General features: G+C 37.2%; 1 protein-coding gene across 9 annotated transcripts in view; it reads right to left on the bottom strand.

Moving 5' to 3' along the window:
- Positions 1–17377, bottom strand: part of THRAP3 (thyroid hormone receptor associated protein 3) — a 90960-nt gene that overhangs the window by 45868 nt on the left and 27715 nt on the right. For 5 of the 9 annotated variants that reach the window (XM_069067942.1, XM_069067940.1, XM_069067948.1 and 2 more), the window contains one exon: positions 9025–9132. The exons of 3 other annotated variants lie outside the window; for them this stretch is intronic. The gene's annotated coding sequence lies outside the window, so the exon portion shown is untranslated. Of the gene's footprint in view, positions 1–2902; positions 3116–9024; positions 9133–17377 lie in introns of those variants that run through there. One more of the 9 variants, XM_069067947.1, reaches the window with a different exon arrangement.

Below are 17377 nucleotides of genomic sequence, written 5' to 3'. Positions count from 1 at the left end.
ATTGGGCTCAGAACTCATACTTAGGACTTCTGACTCCGAACTCAGTGCTTGATCCACTGTGCCAGCACCTAGTAGGTACACTTCAATGTTTGTTAAATAAATTATGCATTTGAGGGTTTCCCATTAAAAAAAAAAATGTTTAAAGCATGATTTCTTTTAAAAGATCAAAATTATTCTAGATTATCTTAAAGTATTCTGAACTTAAGGCAGATTTTAAGTAAACACTACTTAAAGTACTCTGGAAATGGTTGCAATTTGTTTAAACACTGATCAATATCCTCTAGATTTGCAATTTGGAAACAACTAGCTGTCCCTGACCTTCAGAACACCCTCTATAAAGAGTACCTAAAGGTAGTAAAAATGAAGCAAAACTATAATCACCAAAGCCCAGGGGTATTCCTTATAATATGCTTACAGCGTTCAAATTCTAAATCCATCTCATACTTTAGCATAAAATATAAGCAAGCTTCCTTGGACAAGGCTCTAAGAAGGTCCTGCCTCATGCATAATTTTTCTCTAAAAGGGTTGTCACAGCAAAATTCTGCTGGGAGCATAAAATACTGTTAGCCATTTTCATAGCTAACTCCTAAAAATTTAACTTTTTTCAAAAGAATATTTGCAAAGAACTGACCAAAAACACCACCCTACTATCTAAGCCCTGCTAAACTTCTTTATTTGGTACATCCTGCAGAAAAAAATCTACCAAGAGAATGAGCCCCCTCCAAAATAAAAAATCATTCTACACTGTGCTGAAAGGCATTTCAAACCAATTCCAAAGCACAATCTTAAACTATCTCCCAATTCTAGGACAGAGCAGTCCAAAATACCATGTCCAGTTTGGGCTACTGCATCAACTGCTTTCAGAAGTGTCTTCTCACTGCTTCACGTGAAACAGGAAGTTATTAGAATAAACCTTAATATATTAAAATTACAAAGCATTTGATCAATATGGTATCTTCCAAACTCCTTAGCTCTTACAGAGCTCCATTTTTATTGTTAAAGTTGATATACTTCTAATTCATAGAATTAAAAATATTTACCATTTCAACTTTTTTTTAAAACAAATATCTGACAATGAAAACTAGAAACAATTTAATATACTTTATTTCTCCCCTTTCCTGAAGTTTAAGAATAGAAAAAAAAATTCCCCAATTTTTCAAATAGGTACCTGTTTAGATAATTAACTGTCATTTACTTTTTTTATATTTGGTGAGTGAATGAACATATCTGATGAAATGTCTGCCTTAAAGTGGTTCTTCAGATCAGACTATGTCAGGGAAGCCAGAATGATCATTAAAATAAATATCAAGAGGTTAACATGACCCATCATGAATTCATTTCAGAATAACTTAGAAAAAGACTAAAATCCCTGTGTATTGCCTTCATCATAGACACAATAGCTTATGTTTTAGGATGGTATTTCTAGGGGGTTTTAACATTAAAGGAAAATTTAGAATTTAAGCTCTGACAAAGTAAATATCCGTATTAATGAATAATTAATGATTAAGTAGTAGTACATGGCGTTAACCTAAATATAAATTATTTTAAATACTGGATTTCTTCTAGGTATCTAGACCAACCATATTATTGAAAATAGTGGTGTAACTATCCATAAAGGCCCAAATCGCTTCAATGACCCTATCGAGTTGAATACCCAAGGTTCAGGCTGTCTTTTTACATTTTTCTCACTAATGTCACTTGACTGGAAGATATCTGGATAGAAAAATAAGGTCAGGGCAGCCAGGTGGCACAGTGAGTAAGAGCACTGGCTCCAGAGTCGGGATGACCTGGGATCAAATCCGGGCTCAGATACAGCACACCCAGAAATAACTGGCCATGTAACCTTGAGCAAGTTACTTAACCCCAATTGCTTTAAAAAAAAAAAAGTCAATTTCTGGATTATTTTTGTTCATATAGGTTAATACTATCTAGGGAAGACTAAAGTCCTAACTGCTTCTTCAAAACTCCAATTGCCCTGGTAAAGTCAATTTTACCTAATAAGGTGACATTTTGGACATTATAACCCTAAGAAGAATAACAAAGAAATGAAGTATACTTCTGACTGGATTCATCTCATAACTGTTACTTAATTTTAAAAATCTTGCTTTTCACTAGTCTGAGAAGTTGGAACCACAGATATTTCTTGACCACTGAGTAGGTAGCAAATGCTATGTTAAAGAGAAAGCCATACTAGAGTTGCCTCCCCCTCCACGATCCTAGGTAATGTAACCCTCAGCCCCACCCAACAACTAAGAAATAGCAGATGTCTTCTTGTGCTTAGCTACTGACAGCGCTATTCTTTCTTCACCAGAAATATTGATGCCTGAGTAAGTCTTAGGACAAATCAGCTTTCTTCTCTGATCTTCCTTAGAGATAGTCCCAGTATACAGACAAGGTTTTAAAAATAAGACACTAAGCAATTTGATACTTGAGGTCATTTTTACACCCAGTTGATTGTGAACAATTTGCCCAAACTAAATGATCATATAAACCTCACATTGTAAGCATGACCCTTCTCTGCTCAAGGCTGCAATTTTCTGTATTTGTAAAATGAGAGTGTTGAAATAATAGTCTCTAAGGACCCTTCCAAGCTTTGAGTTTCTATGATTGACAAAAGAATTATAAATTCAAACAAAATTAGGGACATTCTTTATCACTATGCTAGTGAAACACTGAGAATTGTTTAAGAATAATTAATGGTTGACTGGAACTTGACGCTTTCTGGGAGAACTGTTTTCCCTTCCCATTAAAGTTCAAAGAAACGAAGTTGTTTGTTGCTGAAAATCACTCAAAGAGGAAAGATTTAGGAAAAGAATATCACACTTCACCCCACTTCATTTATGGACAAGAAAATTCTCCTGAAAATTGAAGTATTAATTGAACAGGGCTAGAGGCTACTTACCTTCAAACTTTACTTTTCACTTGCATCTGGGGCAACTCACCTACGAGAAAACTACACAGTACCACATTCATCTGAGGGAGAAAAGCTTTGAGAAGAGAGAGAGTTCAGCTAAACTCCAGAAATGCTGCCACGGAGAAGGCCTCAGAGCACGCTGAACTGAGAGCTGAGGACAGCTTCTTACCAGCAGAGAGCCTGCAAGAGGTCACATTTCCTTCCTGCTTTCAACTAGTGAACTGCTTTCTTGATCTGATGACAGGGCAAACTCCACCCCTTCCATTTTCCACTTTTTAAAGGGGCAGGCCCAAACAAATTCTCTCAAAATCAGAAAGAGTTCTACCAAACTTAGCAAACTTCTGTTCTCTATTAATCAACAAAATGAAGGGAGGTGGCAGTTTCAAGGCTTCCTGTATTTTCTTAAAGTTTATTTTAATTTCTATACCAGAAATAGATACTTTGTAACTATGACATTTGTACTGGCACAATACTCATTGTTTTTCACATTTAAGATTTAGTTGGTTAATCACCTAATCTCTCTGAGCCTCAAATTAAAAATGTGGCTGGTGAACTAGATAACATCTAATCTTCCAGCTCTAAATATGATCTTATACTATAAATCCCATGATAAACTTTTTAAATGAATAATTATAGTGCCTGACAGTAGGAATTTGATAAATGCTTGCTGATTCCCCACTATGCTGATGGTGTCCATACATTTTTGCTTGTTTGTTTTTTTGGCAAGGCAATCAGGGTTAAGTGACTTGCCCAGGGTCACACAACTACTAAGTGTCTGAAAGCTGGATTTGGACTCAGATCTTCCTGTCCAGGGTCAGTGCTCTATCCACTTCTCCATCTTGCTTCCCCCCCCGCCCAACTTCTTGAAAGTAGGCTGGCTACAAGATTGCCTGTCCATTTATAGCAAATTCTAAAATGACAACATAAATAAATGTAAAGTAAGATGACTATGAAATTCTTTATGTTCACAGAAACTGATCAGCATCAATACTAGTCTATAAATGCTATTAAGAAAAAGAAGCATTCTCCAAAGGACAGTTCTCAAAAGAAGCATCATAGACTATTAACATACTTATAAAAGATAGCTCCATTTCACTAATAAGTGAAACACAAATCAAAACAACTCTGAGGTTTCACTTTACACCCTGTAAGCTGGCAAAGATGACAAAGGATGGAAATAGTTCTTGGAGGGAAAGATGGGTACACTTAACACACAGTTGGCAGAGCTATGAACTGGTCCAACCCCTCTGGAAAGCAATCTGAAATTATGCTTTAAAAATTCCATGTAAACCAAAATAATTATAGCACCATTTTTTGTGGTAGCAAAAAAAACCCCAAAAAACTGGAAACAAAGTATATGTTCACTGATTCAGGAATAGATAAATATACTTTGGCACATGAAACGAACAGAATATCATTGCACCAAAAGAAACTATGAATATGAAAAAAAAATTTTTAAAGTATGAGAAGCCATATGAATTGATGCAAAATAAGCAAAACTAGGGAAATAATATTCAGACAATAACTATAATATTTTAAATGGAAAGAATAAAACAACTCAGAAACTGAATACTATGTAAAGAGTAAGCTTGTCCCCAGAAGAGACCAGAAAATGTGCCTCCTTTCCTTGCTTCTCAGAGGTAGATGGAGAACTTGGGATACAAAATACTGTCACTTTGTTGATATGCAGGGTAATTTTGCTAAATGGCACTTTTTTATTTTGTATGTTCTTTGTTACAATCAATAGTTCACCCCATGAGGGTGGGAAGGATATATTTGAAAAGGAAAACAACCAAAAAATGTATGTAATGATAATTTTTAAACAAAGGTGACTAGGTTAATGTTAACAGTTTCCTCTCTTCTAGGCTCTAATAGGTCTCATTTAGGTCTTCTTAGTGGCTCCTCTTAAGTAAAAGACAAGTAAATAAAACAAAATTTGCAAGTTTGTAAAATTTTTGTTTTATTGCAGTTGTGGTTAGCTGGGTTTCTGTTTCTTCTGGCTTAAAAAAAGTATAAAGCAAAGTGTTTTTACTACTAACCAATACCAGGAAAGCATCAGAACTTATTATTCTAGCATTGTTGATATCTAACTTTCTAATCCTAGCTGACAAGAAATGGATTAGTCTATATAAACCAGATCTTATGTTGCTGGTATACACTAAATGTATACAGCTCTGAAGGAAAGGAGCCTAGTCAGATCAATGCAATAATTAATAGTCCAGGGCTAAGGCAATATGGGCCTGGAAAATGATGATGCTAGAGACAAGATCAGAAAGAAGGAAGAATAGGTGAAGCTTAGTGACTAACTGGATCTGGGTTACATGAAAAGAGGAATCAATGACATTTTCAAGTATCTAAAACTATGAGAATGATTTAGGTAAGTCAATATTTTTAAAAGTGATTTTTAAATAAATTGCTGTATTTTAAAGTGAGAACTGAGCTTCTAATTCAATCTGAGAAATAGTACACTATGTGAAAAATAACATTACATTTGGAATAACAGGGATTCAAAACCACTGCTCAGCATAACTTTATACAAGTTACTTCCGGCCTTTCTAGGCTTCAGTATCTTCATCTATAAAACGAGGAGTTTGGATTCTATGACATCTAATCTCTGAAGTTAACTTTCTACTACTAAATCTATGACCCCAAACTACATCATAAAGCAGGAGTCATTGAAACCATTTAGTATTGGTTAAGTCACAGAGAGGGGCAGCTAGGTGGCACAGTGGATAGAGTGCAAGGCCCTGAGTCAGGAAGACTCACCTTCTTGAGTTCAAATCAGGTTTCAGAGACTTACTAGGTGTATGACCTGGGGCAAGTTACTTAACCCTGCCTCAGTTCCTCATTTGTAAAATGAGCTGGAGAGGGAAAAGACAAACCATTATCCTTGCCAAGGACACAACTGTAACAACTGAGCAACAACAAAATTGTAGAGGAATAGATGAATGGAATAGACTAGAAAAGGGAGGAATAAAAAATAATGGAACTCAATAACCCAGTGTTTGATAAGCCAGAAAACATCAATTACTTTTTTAAAAAATCCTGTTATAAGAACTTTTGAGGAAACTAGAAAGCAGTCTGGCAGAAATTAGGCTTAGACCACCATCTTATACTATATTCCACAATAAATTCAAAACTTAACACATGACCTGAATGTTGTCATAAAAAAACTTAGAAGAGAAGTAGATCATATATCTTTCACAGCTATGTGTAGGAAATATCTTCTTAACCAAACAAAAGAGAGAGAAAAGTACAAAACACAAAACAATTTTAATTACATGAAATTGTAAAGTGTTTGCACAAACAAAATTAATGCATCTAGGATAAAAGAAAATAACATTATTATTTTAAAGGAAAATAATGGAAAGATTTCAGAACTCTGATTGATGGAGTGAACAACAATGACCTCATGAAACTGATAAAGTATGCCTTCTACTCTTGGCAGAGAAGTGACATATTAGAGTGTAGATATGAGACACATTTTTAGAAATAGCCAATGTGGTCATTTGTTTTGCTTAACTATACTTGTTATAAGGGTTTTGAGGGAGGAGGGAAGGAGGAAATGTTGGGTAGTGCTGGGGGAGGGTAGAGCATCAGTGAAACATTTAAAAAAATGAAAAGGAGATACAGAAGGAAATAAAGATTAATGAGAGCAGTTAAGTTAGAGAAATTGATACTAGACCAGTGATTTCACTGGCATAGGGAAATCCCAAGTTAGGAAACTTCCTCTATTAATGCATGTCAGCACTTTCTCCAAAACTTAAGACTCTTACAGGTCACCTAGAACAGTGAGGGGGGTGCCCAGGATCATATACCTAGTATGTATCAAAGGCTAGACTTGAACTCAGGTCTTCCCACTTCAAAGCCCTATTCACTATACCACCAGGTCTCTCATTCATGTACTACCATGTTCATTTTAATATATACTTCAAAAAAGCCTACAGAAGTTCACAACTTCTTATACTAAAAATCATTTTTTTGTTGTTCTTTATATAGTGGAATGTTTGTGGTTGAAGTTTAAGTTCAGAAGAAAAAATAAGTTAAAAAAAACAACAACTCTTCAATAGTTCCACATTGTCTCCCAAGTCTAAATTTATTTTCACAACTTCTTGCTTTTGCAAAGCCTGTACCTTCTATCTAAAATGCCTCTTTTCCCTCTATGGCCTGAATTCCTACCCATGCTTTATAGCAAAGGGCCCCAGCGAAACTGGTCCAAGGAATGAGTAATCACCCAATTAGAGTGTAAGAAGGTGGGTACACTCTTGATTTCCTCAAGCCACCTATGAATTCTCCAACAGAATCCCGCTTCCAACACTGTTCCCCCACACCTCCTCTCATTGTTGGCCTCCCTGGTAGCTTTGTGAACCAGGTGCAGTAATTGGTAAATCATGATTCCACTTGGGGGAGGAAGGAAGCACAGTGTGACACAAAAAGCTTTTTTTTTTTTTTTTGGTGAGAAAAAGTGAATCACACAGAATGAGCGGAATGGGTAAGTCTCAATTACAATTTTATTTCTCTCAACCACCCCTCCTCTGAATTTTCCTAATTTTATCCTTATCATAGCCATTGTTTTAGTCTCTCAGGTCCTCAAACTCCTAGTTATCCTTGACTCCTCACAAGTTATCAAGTTACTCTTAAGTGTGGTTGTTCCCCAGTGCTTTGTCCTAGGTCCTCTTCTCTCTTTATTCACTTGCTAGATAGATGATCTCATCACCTCCAAAACATCTAATTACAATCTCTGTGCAGAGTGACACGGTAGAGAGACAGCTGGCCATGAAGCCAGGAAAATCTGGGCTCATGTTCCACTTATGGCCATAGACTGGCTATGCAACCCTAGGTAAGACACATAAGGTCTTGATGCTCTAGGCCAGTAGTGTCAAACTCAAAAGGAAAGGATCTCTGTGGGCCACATGTCAACTTGGAAAAACACAAATTACCATCATCTAGATTGAATTTTCTTATTTTATTTTGTTAAATTTTCCCAATTACATTTTAATCTGGTGGATGCACTGGGGAGGCCTGGCCAATGAGTTTGTCACTTCTGCTCTAAGCAATAATTAAGTTTATAAATTGCAGCAAAAATGCTAACTGCACTAGTAGTGAGTTGCTGAATGAATGCAAAAGCATTTTAGTGCCAATTATGTGAAAAGCATTTGCTAAGTGCTGAGGTTACAAACAAAGAAATCAGGTCAGTCTCCGTTCTCAAGTTCACAGTCTAACTGGGAAAGACAAGGAAAATTCAGCTACTGGAAGATGCAGAACTCTGGAAGTACTAAGTAACATATATGCTTGCGCAAGGCCAGGGGACTTTGGTAAATCAGATGACTACACTCTAAGGATGTAGTCGGTACATGGTATGGCCTAGAAGAATTTAGAATGTAGTAGCAGGGCAGATTTTAAGGCCTAGAAACCCTCCATTTCACTGGCAGGAACAGAGCTGGTAAATTAAATTACTCCAATAAGCTTTGAGCATCAGAAAGGGTGAAGGAAAGGTGGAAGAGGGTGCCTACTATTAATAAAATCACAGGTCCAGTCCCTATTCCTAAGTAGATGATTCTGAGACCTAAGCAGCTAGCTTGGTGGTTCAGTGGATAGTGTGCTGGACCTGGAATCAGGAAGACCAAAGTTCAAATCTGGCCTCAAGATACTTAAAAGCTGGGTAATCCTGACTAAGTCTTTACCCTCTGTCTGCATCAGTTATCTCCACTGTAAAGTGGGGGATAATAATGGTACCTATATCACAGGATTATTATAAAGGTTAAATAACATTTGTAAAGAGCTTAGGTACAGTGTCTGGAATGTAACAGAACCTATATAAAATGTTCATTCCCTTCCCTTCTTGACACTTTCCCCTTCCCCAATATCTCTACTGTGCTCTAGTCCCATGGTATCAACTACACAAGTTCCCATTTTATAGCCAAGTCTAGCCTTTGACCAAAAAGTTATGTCATCCAGTTCAATCAATCCCTTTATTTGCCACACTTATTTTCAGAAGACTTTTATAGAAATATGTCAATAATGAGATGCCAGAATTATCAAGAATCATTACAACTAGATTTCTACTCCCAAATAAGGATGTTACTTCCTCCTGTGGCCCATCAATTTACCTTATATGAACAATGACAGCTTACAACCCTCCCAAAACTGCACTTTCTCAAAAAGGTCACTGGCAGCGTCTTAAATTTCTCCAATTGCAAAGTCAGGAAGCAATTATTCTGAAATGAGAGGAAATCACACTGAGAAACTGGGCCAAAAACCCTGCAGAGAGTTACATTATTATTATTATTAAATGTTTAAAGTCTACAAGACATGAAAATAAGACTCCACTTAACAAGTCACCTGTAAGAATTTTATGAAGACAACCTATAACAACATTCTTTTCATGAAGAGATCTAAATAACCAGAGATATTGCTTGTGACTGGGTCATGCTAATACAATAAAATGACAATACTATTTAAATTAATTTACAGCTTCAAGGCCACTCTAAGCAAACTAACAAAAGACTAGTAAAGTAGACAAAATTAATTTAAAGGAACAATTTAAAGGCAAAGAATTAAAAAGGATCATGGTAGTATCTGATCTAAAACTAATCAATAAAATTATTTGGTACTGGCTAGAAAACAGCAAAGTTGATCAGTGTGGCACAGTGTCTGGCAAGTCTAAGATGCCAACTACTAGGGTAAGTACTCAGTAATTTACAAAAACTGTTAAGGAATGAGGTATAGACAAATATTGCACATCATATGCCATGGCTAAAATATATACATGGTTTAGATATAAAAGGATCTTATTATAAATAAATCAGAGTACAGAAGAATACCTTTTACAACTATAGATGGGGTAGAATTCTTATATAATTGAGAATCAGAGAAAAATATGTATAATTTTGATCATATGAAACTGAAAAGTTTCTGCAGAAATAAAATCAATGCAGTTAAAATTAGGAGGGAAATAGTTAACCAGGGGAAAACATTTTTTGCTGCAAGTTTCTCTGTATAATATCTCCAAGATATATAAAGAATTGAGTCAAATATATAAGAACAAGAGTTCTTTTGCAAAAAATAAATGGTCAAAAGTTATAAGCAAGGCATTTCTCAAGGGAAAAAAGGCCAGTTATCAACAATCATATAAAAATGCTCCAAATTATTAAAAATAAAAGAAACATATTAAAACAACTGAGGTTTCACTTTATACCCATCTGATTGACCAATCTCACAAAAAAGAAAAAAAATTACAATGGTTAGAAGGAATATAGGAGGACAGGCAAATTAATGTACTGCTAGTAGAACTGAGAAGTGGTCTAACCATTCTAGAAAGCAATCTGGAATTAAATCCAAAAAGGTTATGCTTTAAACTGGGCATACAGCATTTGACCCAGTAAAACCACTACTAGTTTACACTCTCCAAAGAAATCAAAGACAGAGGTAAAGCACCCATGCATAGAAAAATATTTACAACAGCATGTTTTGTTGTAGCAAAGAACTGGCATAAAAGAAGCTTCCCATTAATTGGAGAATGGCTAAACAAATTATAGTACAGTATATGCCTATTTGTTACAAAGGTTTTCTTTACTAGGAGAAGGAGTAGGAGGGAGAATATGTGGATTTTCTTTTCGTTAATTTAATTTTCCAAAATTATTGTATATCAATCATCAATCAAATAATAATGAATCATTTATCACATTCAAAGAACCCTGGGGGGATTTATATGAATTAATACAAATTAGGAAAACAATTTATACACTGACTACAACATTGTAAAGTAAAACTATGGTAAAGGAAACAACTCTAAGAAGACTGAGGACGAACCATGTCTCTTACCTCCCCCAGGAGAAAGGTAACTGACTACAAGTGTGAAAAGAGATATCATTTCTCAGACATAACCAAAGTATGCATTTTTAAAAAAATTACTCTACTTATTTGAGGCAGCCAGGTAGTACAATGGATAGAGTATTGAGCCGAGGCCACAGGAAGACAGGAGCTCAAATCGAGAATCAGACATTTACTAGTCACACGATCCTGGGAAAGTTACTTAACCTGTTTGCCTCAGCTTCTTCATCAATAAAATGTGGATAATAAAAGCACCTACCTCCCAGGGCAGGTGTAAGGATCCAATAATTGTAAAGAGCTTAGCACAGGGCCTAGCAGGCACATATAAATGTTCACCATTGTTATTTTTATTGTTATTACTATGGAAGATTTTTTTGGAAGGAGGCAGGTGGATAGTGACAGTGAGCATTAAAAAAGCAACTCAATAAGCATTATTATTATTATTAGGAAGATTGGTTGTACAGTAGTTCACTCAGAACACCTGAGTTCAAATCAAGTCTCAAACCTTTACTAGCTGTGTGTCCCTGGGCAAGTCATTTAACCTCTGTCTCAGTTTCCTTATCTGTAAGATGGGGATAACAACAGCACCTACTGGAGCAGCTAGGTGGTGCAGTGAGTAGAGAACCGGTCCTGTAGTGAGGAGGACCTGAGTTCAGATTTGACCCCAGACACTTAACACTTACTAGCTGTGTGGCCTTGGCCAAGTCACTTAACCCCAATTGCCCTGCCTTCCCCATTCCAAAAAAAAAAAAACAAACAAAAACCAACCCCCCCCCAAAAAAAAACACCTAGATTAATATTTATAAAGCCCTGTGAAAATCTTTTTGTTTTGTTTTTTTTTTGGGGGGGGGGGAGGCAAGGCAATTGGGATTAAGTGACTTGCCCAAGGTCACATAGCTAATAAGTGTGTGAAGTGTCTGAGGCTAGATTTGAACTCAGGTCCTCCTGATTTCAGGGCCAATGCTCTATTCACTGTGCCACCTAGCTGCCCCTCCCTTTGAAAATCTTAATGGGCTATATAAATTCTAAATATTATTACTAAGGATATTAAAAAAAGGCAAAAAGTCCCTTCCCTAAAGGAGCACACAATCAAATGGGGGTGTGGGGTAGAAGGGAACCATGCAAATAACTATGAACAAATAAGATATAGGGATATGTTAAATTAGAGAAAGACTAGTCTGTGAAAGAGTATCAATGAGGGCAAGTCACTTAACCCCAATTGCCTTGCCTTCCCCCCTTTCTCCCCCAAGGAAGAGTATCAATTAATAAGTTCTGAAGAGACCACAGGCATGGAACTAACATGTTAAAATATGAAAAGGAGACAATTTTCTATTTCCTTGCTGAAATTTTTTAGAAAGTTACACAGTTAAGATTCAGTTTAATATGCAGCCTGTTTTTCCTATTCTTCTTTGTATAGAGAAATACCTGATAAATTCATAATAGAAATAAAGAAACTGGAAAGCAGCAGAGCCAAGATGGTGAAGTCAGAAGCAGTACAACTGAGTTCCCCTCCACAAAACTCTTCCAAACAGACCCAGGAAACATATCAGACTCTGTTGAAGAAATCTAGAAAAAGTCCGAGTGAGTCATTTGTCCAGCCCAGCTACACTATACAGGCAGAAAGCACAGGAGCACACAGAAAGCAGAGCATTCTACTGCCCAGGAAGAAACTGCACCAAAGGAAGAGGAGATCCCAGATTCAAACCCAAAGCACCCCAGACCCATACCAAGGCACCACAAGGTATAGGTGCCAAATGGCAGCTTGTTGCCCATTACCTAGTTCTGGATCACAGATCCAGGGTGGACTAAGCAGAGGACATGCAGCTGTTGGTGGGATCCCTGGTAGAGAGGCCTTGGGCAATGAACCAAAAAAGGAGGTTCAGAAACAAGCAGCAGAGGTGTGATTCAGACACCAAGGGTACAGCAAGAATCTCTGTTCTAACATCTAACCCAGTCTGCAGAAATACTAGGGCAAAAATCCCAGACCAAAACGGAGTCTACAATTCTGTCACTCTGAGCCAACAGAGCTTTCCAGCTGGCTGACAGCAGCTCATGTATCAAACCAAAGCACTGAAAGTGTGCAGGTCCCCAGCCTGGCCCTGAGATCCTAAAATAAGGCAACATTCAATGCCCCAAGAAAGCAACAATAGGATCAGCCCAGACCTTCCCTCCCAAGTGTGCAGAACCAAGCTCTAACACGAAGTCCAAAGCCAGGGGGTAGGTTGGAAGAATAGGCAAAAAAAAAAGGAAAGAATCCCACCTTAAAAAGCGAGTATGGTGACAGAGGTCAGTACAAACATAGAAGAGAATGACTACAAAACATCTATAAGCAAAGCTTCAGGGGAAAACACAGTTTAGACACAAATTCCCGAAGAGATGAAGCAAGAGTAGAAAAAAAAATCATTAGACTAGCTGAACACCATGACCAAAAAAAGAGGCTAGGTAGGCATTCTATTTCAAGAAGTCTTTAAAACAAACTGACCAGAGCTCTTAGAACCAGAGGACAAAGTAGAAATAGAATCTACCAGTCACCTCTTAAAAGAAACTCTAAAAACTCCCAGGAACATCATAGCCAAAATCCAGAGCTTCCAGATGGAAGAAAAAATATTGCAAGCAGTCAGAAAGAAAGTATTCAAGTACCCAAGGAGCCACAAATGATTTAGCAGCCACCAGGATAAAGGAATGGAGAACATGGAATATGATATCCCAGAAGGCAAAGGAAACAGGCTTACAGCCAAGTACAACTTATCTAGCAAAACTGAGTATAATGCTACAGGGGGGGAAAATGAATCTGATGAAATAAAGGACTTCCAAGCATTCTTGATATAAAGACCAGAGCTGCAGAGAAAATGTGAAGTTCAAACACAGGAGTAACAAAAAAAGTAAGTATGAATGAGCAATAAGGCACTTAACAAGGATAAACTGCTTCTATTCATATATGAAGAAATAATATGTGTATCTCCCCTGAAACCTATCATCATCAGGGGTCACTGAGGAAGTCTCATTGAGCAAGGCCTGGGAGTGGTCTCATGTCTTAGTAGTCTTTTTTTTTTTTTTTTTTGGCTTTTTGGAGGGCAATTGGGATTAAGTGACGTGCCCAAGGTCACACAGCTAGTTTTTGTGTAAAGTGTGTCTTAGTAGTCTTGTGGGGGAAGAGGAGATAGGGAGGGAAAGGAAGGTTAGGAGAAATTAATTCACATAATTAGGATGTGCAAGCAGACATCTATACACACAAGGAGGGGATGAGCAGAGTGGAGTTAACATTTGAATGTTACTCTCAACTGAACTGATCAAAGAAATGAAGACACAGCTAAGTACAGACACACATTTCACTAAAAAGAGAAATAGGAGAGAAAGGAGAAAAGCAAGGAAAATTACAGGGAAGATAGTTTAAGAAAGGGATTAATCCTAAGCAAAACAAACTCTAATAATGTACAAAAATACTTATAGCTCTTGCTGAAATGGCAAAGAATTGGAATTGAGGAGGTGTTCATAAATTGAAGAATGGATGAACAGGTTATGGAATGTAATTGTGATGAAATATTATTGTGCTCTAAGAAATGATGGAGGTGATGGCTTCAGAGAAACTTGGGAAGACTTGTAAGAACTGATGCAGAATGAAGTGAACAGATTTATACATACAAAGACAATAATATAGTACAGGCAAACAACTGAAAGAATTGTGAATTCTTATCACTGTAATGACAAGCACATTTCTAGAAAAAAACATGCTCCCTATCTCCTGATTAAGACATGAAGGACTCAAAGTGTAGAAGGAGATAACTTGTTTTAACTATACATTTCTGTAATGGATTTTTCTTTAGTTCTCAATGGAAGGAGTCTTGGAATGACATGGTGAAAAGGAGGATTTTTGTTGATTTAAAAACACATATAATTTTAAAAATATACATAGACCAAAATAGAAAAAAAGTAATAATTTGGGGAAGACCAGCTAAGATGGCTGAGTAGGGAGAAGTAGTACAAGCCAGCTCTTCCTCACAAGTAATCCAAAAAGATCTAGAAAAATGCACTAAGCCAAGTCTTGATCAGAAAATTCAAGAAAAAAAAAACACAAGTCGGGAGAGAGAGAGATAGAGGCAAAGAGGCAGAGAGACAGAGGGCTATCTTCAGGACCTAGGAACCAAGTGTCCAGCTAGGAACAAGAGACATTCAGCCTGAGGGTGAGCTCTTGGATTCAACACTGAGAGGCCAGCTTCAAGAAATGAAAAAGTATTAATTAGTAACCTGCTGTTCAGACCCCAGAGCTAGGCCACAGATCCAGCAAACTGAGAACAAAACGTGGACTTGTGCCTAGAAATAGCCGTGACTACTAGCTGTTATATGTCTCGAACCCTGTCTGAGACCCTAGCAGAACAGGGTCTCAGATCCAGCCCCTAAGTCTGAAACCTGTAGCAGAACAGACAGTGCAGGGAACTCAGATCAAAGGGGAGCCTACAGCTTTATCATTATGAGCCTTCAGAGCTTTCTAGCTGGCTGGCTGTAGCTGACTGAGTCCAGTAACAGTTTTCATCCTTTAAGAGATCACTTTGAGGAGGTGGCTAGGGGGCACAGTGAATAGAGCACTGGCCCTGGAGTGAGGAGGATCTGAGTGCAAATCCAGCCTCAGACACTTACCACTTACTAGCCGTGTGACCTTGGGCAAGTCACGTAACCCCAATTGCCCTGCCTTCCCCCCTCCCAAAAAAAAAAAAAAAGAGATCACTGTGAGGACATTAAAAGCCTATAGGTTCCCATCCTGAGCTGTTCCTGAGATCTTAGAATAACACACACTCAAGGGGGAAAAAGAAGCAGTAGGAACCAAGAGGACATAAAAAAAGAAAAAAATTAAGCACTGCCTAAATAAACAATCCCTTCAGAAATGCAATCCAAAGTTGGGAAGAGTGGGAAGAATTAACAAAAAAAGGAATCCTAGCATAAAAAGCTAGCATGATGATAAGAATGCCCAAGACAGAAACCCAGAGGAGACTGGACTCAAAAAATCTATAAGCAAAGCATCAAAGAAAAGAAATAAAGCAAAAGTTGAAACCCTGAGCACACTCCTCACATTCTTCTACTTCATAAAGTGAGGGGCAAAGGACAGGAAAATAAAGAGAGGAAAAAGTATAAAAGAACAGCATGGGGGAAAATACATAATTACATAAATGTGAATGGTATGACTGTTATTGTTACTGTTCAGTTGCATCCAACTCTTTGAGACACTGAGGTTTTCTTGGCAAAGATACTGGAATGATTTGCCATTTCTTTCTCCTGCTCATTTGACAGATGAGAAAATGGAGGCAAACAGGGTTAAGTGATTTGTCCAGGGTCACACAGCTAATAAATGTCTCAGATCAGATTTGAAGTCAGGTCTTCCTGACTATAGTCCCGGTACTCAATCTACTCACCCCTAAAACAGAGAAGGACAGAACAGATTAAAAAGCAGAATCCAACAACACAATGCTTACAAAAAACACTTTAAAGTTCAAGATTCAGAGACCAAAGCCATATGGAATAAGGAGCTAGAGCAAAATTTGTAATGCTTCAGAGCTAAAAGTAAAAAAGGTAGGAGTAGCAATCATGATCTCAGACAAGGCTATAGAAAAAAAAAGACTTGACTAAAAGAGATAAAGAGAAAAATCTACATTTTGCTGAAAGGTAGCAAAGGCAATGAAATAATTATTAATACTAAATATATATGCACTGAATGACAATGCATCTAAATACTTACAGGAAAAGTTAAATTTTGAATTACAGTAGAAAGAGCAAAACTATAATTAATAGTGGGGGACTTCAGTGTACCCCCTTTCAAAACTAAGTAACTCTAGCAAAAAAAATCCAAACCCATTAGCAATTAGTATTTCTCCAATTATTTATATCTTTTTGTCGTTCAGTCGTTTTTCAGTCGCATCTGACTCTTTGGGATCCCAGCTGGAGTTTTCTTGGCAAAGGTACTAGAGTGGTTTGCCATTTCTTCCTCTAGTTCATTTAGTAGATGAGGAAACTGAGCCAAATAGTAAGTCAAGTGACTTGCCCAGGGTCACACAGCCAATAAGCGTGATGAGGCCAAATTTGAACTCAGCCAGATAAATCTTCCTGACTCCAGGACTGGAACTCTATCCACTGAGCCACTTAGTTGCCCAGATCTGTCTTTATTAAAGAATATTTTGTAGTTGTGTTCTTATAGTTTCTGTGTCTTGGCAGGGAGATTCTCAAAAGATAACAATCTTAAAAGACTTAGGAACTGTAATCAAAGTAATAACCAACCACAATGAAAAATGCTACCCACTTTCCCAGAAAGGGAATGGATGGACTCTAGATATAAACCGAGACAAATATTTTTAATATGTGGCTAATAAAGAAATTTGTTTTGACTATGAACACTTGTTATGTGGATTTTGTTTTTTTTTTCCTTTATTTTTTGATAAAGCTTGAGGGGACTGCTGAAAGAGAAAATAGATTTAAAAAAAAAAAAAAGAAATCAAGGGGCGGCTAGGTAGGGCAGTGAGTAGAGCACTGGCCCGGGAGTCAAGGGGACCTGAGTTCAAATCTGGCCTCAGACACTTAACAGTTACTAGCCATGTGACCTTGAGCAAGTCACTTAACCCCAACTGCCCTGCCCTCCAAAAAAAA

The sequence above is a fragment of the Petaurus breviceps genome, unplaced genomic scaffold (genome assembly GCF_028583685.1).
Source record: "Petaurus breviceps papuanus isolate PSGF00001 unplaced genomic scaffold, PetGlider_PUasm1.0 90760, whole genome shotgun sequence".
Classification (NCBI taxonomy): Eukaryota; Metazoa; Chordata; class Mammalia; order Diprotodontia; family Petauridae; genus Petaurus; species Petaurus breviceps.
Note: the sequence above shows the minus strand (reverse complement) of the source record. Positions and strands in the feature narration are given on the sequence as shown.